Genomic DNA, 9,410 nt, shown 5'->3' with positions numbered 1-9,410 from the left:
CACCATCACCTACCATATATTCATATACATATAAATATTTTCATTTAATCCATATATATTTTTTTATATTCATATATTTCATATATGTTATATGCATATGTATTCATAACCATATGCTTATATATTAATACTGGCGGTCTTCTGTTTATATAATATTATTTTAATATTATATTGGTAGGCCGAACACCACCTACCCTATATACCTTTTTGAACACGGTTTCGTCAATCCGGTCATTTATTGTATGGGAAGTATGACTTTCCCACACATATTTGGATATCCATACGATTGCATATCCATATGAAAATATTTTTAATATTTTTAAATATTTTTAATATTTCCATATTTAATATAATATAATTAAATTATTATATTATATATTATATGGTAGGCTATCACAATCACCTACCATATATTTTATATATATATAAGTATTTTGATATCCATATATATTTTATATTCATATATTTTCATATATGTTATATGCATATGTATTCATAACCATATGCTCATATTTTAATACTTGCGGTCTTCTGTTTAATATAATATTATTTTAATATTATATTGGTAGGCCGAACACCACCTACCCTATATACCTTTTTGAACACGGTTTCGTCAATCCGGTCATTTATTGTATGGGAAGTATGACTTTCCCACACATATTTGGATATCCATACGATTGCATATCCATATGAAAATATTTTTAAGATTTTTAATATATTTTTAATATTTCCATATTTATATATAATATAATTAAATTATTATATTATATATTATATGGTAGGCTATCCTCATCACCTACCATATATTTCATATACATATAAATATTTTCATATCCATATATATTTTTTTATATTCATATATTTTCATATATGTTATATGCATATGTATTCATAACCATATGCTCATATATTAATACTGGCGGTCTTCTGTTTAATATAATATTATTTTAATATTATATTGGCAGGCTGAACACCACCTACCCTATATACCTTTTTGAACACGGTTTCGTCAATCCGGTCATTTATTGTATGGGAAGTATGACTTTCCCACACATATTTGGATATCCATACGATTGCATATCCATATGAAAATATTTTTAATATTTTTAATATATTTTTAATATTTCCATATTTAATATAATATAATTAAATTATTATATTATATATTATATGGTAGGCTATCATCATCACCTACCATATATTCCATATACATATAAATATTTTCATATTCATATATATTTTTTTTATATATTCATATATTTTCATATATGTTATATGCATATGTATTCATAACCATATGCTTATATATAATACTGGCGGTCTTCTGTTTAATATAATATTATTTTAATATTATATTGGTAGGCCGAACACCACCTACCCTATTACCTTTTTGAACACGGTTTCGTCAATCCGGTCATTTATTGTATGGGAAGTATGACTTTCCCACACATATTTGGATATCCATACGATTGCATATCCATATGAAAATATTTTTAATATTTTTAATATATTTTTAATATTTCCATATTTAATATAATATAATTAAATTATTATATTATATATTATATGGTAGGCTACATCATCACCTACCATATATTCCATATACATATAAATATTTTCATATTCATATATATTTTTTTTTATATATTCATATATTTTCATATATGTTATATGCATATGTATTCATAACCATATGCTTATATATTAATACTGGCGATCTTCTGTTTAATATAATATTATTTTAATATTATATTGGCAGGCTGAACACCACCTACCCTATATACCTTTTTGAACACGGTTTCGTCAATCCGGTCATTTATTGTATGGGAAGTATGACTTTCCCACACATATTTGGATATCCATACGATTGCATATCCATATGAAAATATTTTTAATATTTTTAATATATTTTTAATATTTCCATATTTAATATAATATAATTAAATTATTATATTATATATTATATGGTAGGCTATCACCATCACCTACCATATATTTCATATACATATAAATATTTTCATATCCATATATATTTTTTTATATTCATATATTTTCATATATGTTATATGCATATGTATTCATAACCATATGCTTATATATTAATACTGGCGGTCTTCTGTTTAATATAATATTATTTTAATATTATATTGGTAGGCCGAACACCACCTACCCTATATACCTTTTTGAACACGGTTTCGTCAATCCGGTCATTTATTGTATGGGAAGTATGACTTTCCCACACATATTTGGATATCCATACGATTGCATATCCATATGAAAATATTTTTAATATTTTTAATATATTTTTAATATTTCCATATTTAATATAATATAATTAAATTATTATATTATATATTATATGGTAGGCTATCACCATCACCTACCATATATTTCATATACATATAAATATTTTCATATCCATATATATTTTTTTATATTCATATATTTTCATATATGTTATATGCATATGTATTCATAACCATATGCTCATATATTAATACTGGCGGTCTTCTGTTTAATATAATATTATTTTAATATTATATTGGTAGGCCGAACACCACCTACCCTATATACCTTTTTGAACACGGTTTCGTCAATCCGGTCATTTATTGTATGGGAAGTATGACTTTCCCACACATATTTGGATATCCATACGATTGCATATCCATATGAAAATATTTTTAATATTTTTAATATATTTTTAATATTTCCATATTTAATATAATATAATTAAATTATTATATTATATATTATATGGTAGGCTATCCTCATCACCTACCATATATTTCATATACATATAAATATTTTCATATCCATATATATTTTTTTATATTCATATATTTTCATATATGTTATATGCATATGTATTCATAACCATATGCTCATATATTAATACTGGCGGTCTTCTGTTTAATATAATATTATTTTAATATTATATTGGCAGGCTGAACACCACCTACCCTATATACCTTTTTGAACACGGTTTCGTCAATCCGGTCATTTATTGTATGGGAAGTATGACTTTCCCACACATATTTGGATATCCATACGATTGCATATCCATATGAAAATATTTTTAATATTTTTAATATATTTTTAATATTTCCATATTTAATATAATATAATTAAATTATTATATTATATATTATATGGTAGGCTAACATCATCACCTACCATATATTCCATATACATATAAATATTTTCATATTCATATATATTTTTTTTTATATATTCATATATTTTCATATATGTTATATGCATATGTATTCATAACCATATGCTTATATATTAATACTGGCGATCTTCTGTTTAATATAATATTATTTTAATATTATATTGGTAGGCCGAACACCACCTACCCTATATACCTTTTTGAACACGGTTTCGTCAATCCGGTCATTTATCGTATAGGAAGTACGACTTTCCCACACATATTTGGATATCCATACGATTGCATATCCATATGAAAATATTTTTAATATTTTTAATATTCGTGAGTTTTTAAATAGGGACAGAAGGAATCTCTTGAATTGAATCATGCGCGTCACTAATAAGATGACGAGGCATTTGGCTACCTATGCGAAAGTAATTCAACTCCCGCCGTCTTAAGGTTTAAGACTTATAACAATATATGTTTAATATTTTTAATATCCGTGAGGTTTTAAATAGGGACAGAAGGAATCTCTTGAATTGAATCATGCGCGTCACTAATAAGATGACGAGGCATTTGGCTACCTATGCGAAAGTAATTCAACTCCCGCCGTCTTAAGGTTTAAGACTTATAACAATATATGTTTAATATTTTTAATATCCGTGAGGTTTTAAATAGGGACAGAAGGAATCTCTTGAATTGAATCATGCGCGTCACTAATAAGATGACGAGGCATTTGGCTACCTATGCGAAAGTAATTCAACTCCCGCCGTCTTAAGGTTTAAGACTTATAACAATATATGTTTAATATTTTTAATATCCGTGAGGTTTTAAATAGGGACAGAAGGAATCTCTTGAATTGAATCATGCGCGTCACTAATAAGATGACGAGGCATTTGGCTACCTATGCGAAAGTAATTCAACTCCCGCCGTCTTAAGGTTTAAGACTTATAACAATATATGTTTAATATTTTTAATATCCGTGAGGTTTTAAATAGGGACAGAAGGAATCTCTTGAATTGAATCATGCGCGTCACTAATAAGATGACAAGGCATTTGGCTACCTATGCGAAAGTAATTCAACTCCCGCCGTCTTAAGGTTTAAGACTTATAACAATATATGTTTAATATTTTTAATATCCGTGAGGTTTTAAATAGGGACAGAAGGAATCTCTTGAATTGAATCATGCGCGTCACTAATAAGATGACGAGGCATTTGGCTACCTATGCGAAAGTAATTCAACTCCCGCCGTCTTAAGGTTTAAGACTTATAACAATATATGTTTAATATTTTTAATATCCGTGAGGTTTTAAATAGGGACAGAAGGAATCTCTTGAATTGAATCATGCGCGTCACTAATAAGATGACGAGGCATTTGGCTACCTATGCGAAAGTAATTCAACTCCCGCCGTCTTAAGGTTTAAGACTTATAACAATATATGTTTAATATTTTTAATATCCGTGAGGTTTTAAATAGGGACAGAAGGAATCTCTTGAATTGAATCATGCGCGTCACTAATAAGATGACAAGGCATTTGGCTACCTATGCGAAAGTAATTCAACTCCCGCCGTCTTAAAGTTTAAGACTTATAACAATATAAATGAAAAATATTATTTTCATTTTTCACGTCACTAATAAGATGACGAGGCATTTGGCTACCTAAACGAAAGTAATTCATCTTCCGCCGTTATAAGGTTTAAGACTTATAACAATATAAATGAAAAATATTATTTTCATTTTTCACGTCACTAATAAGATGACGAGGCATTTGGCTACCTATGCGAAAGTAATTCAACTCCCGCCGTCTTAAAGTTTAAGACTTATAACAATATAAATGAAAAATATTATTTTCATTTTTCACGTCACTATTAAGATGACGAGGCATTTGGCTACCTAAACGAAAGTAATTCATCTTCCGCCGTTATAAGGTTTAAGACTTATAACAATATAAATGAAAAATATTATTTTCATTTTTCACGTCACTAATAAGATGACGAGGCATTTGGCTACCTATGCGAAAGTAATTCAACTCCCGCCGTCTTAAAGTTTAAGACTTATAACAATATAAATGAAAAATATTATTTTCATTTTTCACGTCACTAATAAGATGACGAGGCATTTGGCTACCTATGCGAAAGTAATTCAACTCCCGCCGTCTTAAGGTTTAAGACTTATAACAATATATGTTTAATATTTTTAATATCCGTGAGGTTTTAAATAGGGACAGAAGGAATCTCTTGAATTGAATCATGCGCGTCACTAATAAGATGACGAGGCATTTGGCTACCTATGCGAAAGTAATTCAACTCCCGCCGTCTTAAGGTTTAAGACTTATAACAATATATGTTTAATATTTTTAATATCCGTGAGGTTTTAAATAGGGACAGAAGGAATCTCTTGAATTGAATCATGCGCGTCACTAATAAGATGACGAGGCATTTGGCTACCTATGCGAAAGTAATTCAACTCCCGCCGTCTTAAAGTTTAAGACTTATAACAATATAAATGAAAAATATTATTTTCATTTTTCACGTCACTAATAAGATGACGAGGCATTTGGCTACCTAAAAGAAAGTAATTCATCTTCCGCCGTTATAAGGTTTAAGACTTATAACAATATAAATGAAAAATATTATTTTCATTTTTCACGTCACTAATAAGATGACGAGGCATTTGGCTACCTAAACGAAAGTAATTCAACTCCCGCCGTCTTAAGGTTTAAGACTTATAACAATATAAATGAAAAATATTATTTTCATTTTTCACGTCACTAATAAGATGACGAAACAGTTAGTAGGCCACAATTAGTAGGGAAACGTGGACAACCCGTGATAAATCCTTATATGCTTTCTTAGATATAGCATATAAAGATTTTTTATACTAAATATACATATTTACACATGCATATTTACATTTTTTTTATATTTCGAATCATCAAGCAAAGGATAAGCTTCAGTGGATCGCAGTATGGCAGCTGCTCAACCACTTACAACACCTTGCCCGTTACAAAAGTCGTTTACAATTGATTCTAGGCTTTGTCATTGTATTAAATAATGTTTTCATATGTAACTAGCATGGCATCAGGTGATCAAAGATCCTCCCAATTTACTATGTTACAAATTACATTGGCATCACATCCATTGTCGTTTAAAATATAAATAATAAACTTTAAATGGTTTAGAAGCCATACAATGCAAATTGCCCCTTATTTATCATTGCAGTCCAGCACGGATACGACCTTAGAGGCGTTCAGGCATAATCCAACGGACGTAGCGTCATACCACTGTTCGCTCGAACAAGTATTGTGCCATTGGTCCGTACCTGCGGTTCCTCTCGTACTACGCAGGAATGCTGTCGCAACAACGTTTTGTCATTAGTAGGGTAAAACTAACCTGTCTCACGACGGTCTAAACCCAGCTCACGTTCCCTTGCATGGGTGAACAATCCAACGCTTGGTGAATTTTGCTTCACAATGATAGGAAGAGCCGACATCGAAGGATCAAAAAGCGACGTCGCTATGAACGCTTGGCCGCCACAAGCCAGTTATCCCTATGGTAACTTTTCTGACACCTCTTGTTAAAAACTCTTTAAACCAAAAGGATCGATAGGCCGAGCTTTTGCTGTCCCTGTGTGTACTGAACACCGAGATCAAGTCAGCATTTGCCCTTTTGCTCTATGTGTGGTTTCTGTCCGCACTGAGCTGGCCTTGGGACACCTCCGTTATTATTTGAGAGATGTACCGCCCCAGTCAAACTCCCTACCTGGCAATGTCCTTGAATTGGATCATACCTGAGTAATTGGAGTTATACCAAATTTTCAAATCGATAATACATGAATGCATCTCTCATTAAAGAATTTGTTTGCGATTATATAACAAACTCGTGATACTTTGATCAAGAAGCTTGCATCAAAACCCAATACCATAAGATATAATAAATATATCCGTATAATGGCTAGGAAATGATACACGTTCCATTTAATCAAGTAAGTAAGGAAACAATAAGAGTAGTGGTATTTCATTGTCGATACCAAACCGAAGTCTAATATCTCCCACTTATTCTACACCTCTTATGTCTCCTTACACTGCCAGATTAGAGTCAAGCTCAAAAGGGTCTTCTTTCCCCGCTAATTATTCCAAGCCCGTTCCCTTGGCTGTGGTTTCGCTAGATAGTAGATAGGGACAGAAGGAATCTCGTTAATCCATTCATGCGCGTCACTAATTAGATGACGAGGCATTTGGCTACCTTAAGAGAGTCATAGTTACTCCCGCCGTTGACCCGCGCTTACTTGAATTTCTTCACTTTGACATTCAGAGCACTGGGCAGAAATCACATTGTGTCAACACCCGCTAGGGCCATCACAATGCTTTGTTTTAATTAGACAGTCGGATTCCCCAAGTCCGTGCCAGTTCTGAATTGATTGTTAATTGATAATCGTTATAATTAATAAGAACTAATTGGTTTGACCCAACTAGTATTCTTAAAAATTTTAGCAAGAAAGTTCCACAATTGGATACGTAACTAAACTATCCGGGGAACAAGTTACAACCATAAATGATTATAACTCTATTTACCCAGAACGAGCACATAAACCATATTATTGTTTCCCAATCAAGCCCGACTATCTCAATCTTCAGAGCCAATCCTTATCCCGAAGTTACGGATCTAATTTGCCGACTTCCCTTACCTACATTATTCTATCGACTAGAGACTCTTCACCTTGGAGACCAGCTGCGGATATTGGTACGGCCTGTTGAGAAGTTTGCGTATCCCCACCATAAATTTTCAAGGTCCGAGGAGAAAATATCGACACAACAGTATATGTCATGCTCTTCTAGCCCATCTACCATATCTCTCTGCGAAAGACTTCCATGGTAGTACGACTATAAAACAGAAAAGAAAACTCTTCCGATATCTCTCGACGGCTTCTTTATGGTCGTTCCTGTTGCCAGGATGAGCACGAGGCCCATATTTAATAACAAACGGATACTCAACAGGTTACGGAATTGGAACCGTATTCCCTTTCGTTCAAAATTATTCAAGTATATAATTTTCACAATAATTGTAATATTTATTTTTACTTGAAAATTTTCGGCTTTCGCCTTGAACTTAGGACCGACTAACTCGTGATCAACCACTGTTCACACGAAACCCTTCTCCACTTCAGTCCTCCAAGGTCTCATTCGATTATTTGCTACTACCACCAAGATCTGTACCAATAGCAGCTCCATGCAGGCTTACGCCAAACACTTCTACGCATACCATTGTACCTTCCTACTCACTAAAGTTTCAAAATTTATATTACAAGTAATATAAATCATCTACTTTAGCGGTAATGTATAGGTATACAACTTAAGCGCCATCCATTTTAAGGGCTAGTTGCTTCGGCAGGTGAGTTGTTACACACTCCTTAGCGGATTTCGACTTCCATGATCACCGTCCTGCTGTTTTAAGCAACCAACGCCTTTCATGGTTTCTGCATGAGTTGTTAATTTGGGCACCGTAACATTACGTTTGGTTCATCCCACAGCGCCAGTTCTGCTTACCAAAAGTGGCCCACTGGGCACATTATATCATAACCTTAAACTTCATATCAAGAAAGTTAAGGTTCTTACCCATTTAAAGTTTGAGAATAGGTTAAGATCGTTTCGACCCTAAGGCCTCTAATCATTCGCTTTACCAGATAAGATTATTTTATATAACATTAAAATGCACCAGCTATCCTGAGGGAAACTTCGGAAGGAACCAGCTACTAGATGGTTCGATTGGTCTTTCGCCCCTATACTCAATTCTGACAATCGATTTGCACGTCAGAACTGTTTCGGTCTTCCATCAGGGTTTCCCCTGACTTCAACCTGATCAAGTATAGTTCACCATCTTTCGGGTCACAGCATATCTGCTCAAGGTACGTTCCAGTTAGAGGCATAAATAATATAAATATTATTATACATAACTATATAGAACGCCCCGGGATTGTGTTAATTAACTATAAAATAGTTAAAAAACTAATCCCATTAATAGTCAAGTTAATTACGCTATTAGGTTTATATCCCAATAACTTGCACATATGTTAGACTCCTTGGTCCGTGTTTCAAGACGGGTCCCGAAGGTATCCTGAATCTTTCGCATTGTTAATCATACAAGTGCATATAATAAACACAAAAATCAATGATAATTATGCCATTATATAATTCCGAAAAATTAACGCACTGTATTCTTATTAATCTATCAACACTTTATCAAATTAATGACATTTAT

At 32.1% G+C, this 9,410-nt stretch overlaps 1 non-coding gene across 1 annotated transcript in view; it reads right to left on the bottom strand.

The window, feature by feature from the left end:
- Nucleotides 1-6,079: 6,079 nt before the first annotated feature.
- Nucleotides 6,080-9,410, bottom strand: part of LOC138927636 (large subunit ribosomal RNA) — a 3,950-nt gene continuing 619 nt past the window's right edge. The window contains exon 1 of the ribosomal RNA XR_011444084.1: nucleotides 6,080-9,410. This exon is cut by the window's right edge and continues 619 nt beyond it. This is a non-coding gene — a ribosomal RNA (large subunit ribosomal RNA).

This window comes from Drosophila bipectinata, unplaced genomic scaffold (assembly GCF_030179905.1).
Source record: "Drosophila bipectinata strain 14024-0381.07 unplaced genomic scaffold, DbipHiC1v2 scaffold_46, whole genome shotgun sequence".
Lineage (NCBI taxonomy): Eukaryota > Metazoa > Arthropoda > Insecta > Diptera > Drosophilidae > Drosophila > Drosophila bipectinata.
This window is presented reverse-complemented; position numbering and strand designations above follow the sequence as displayed.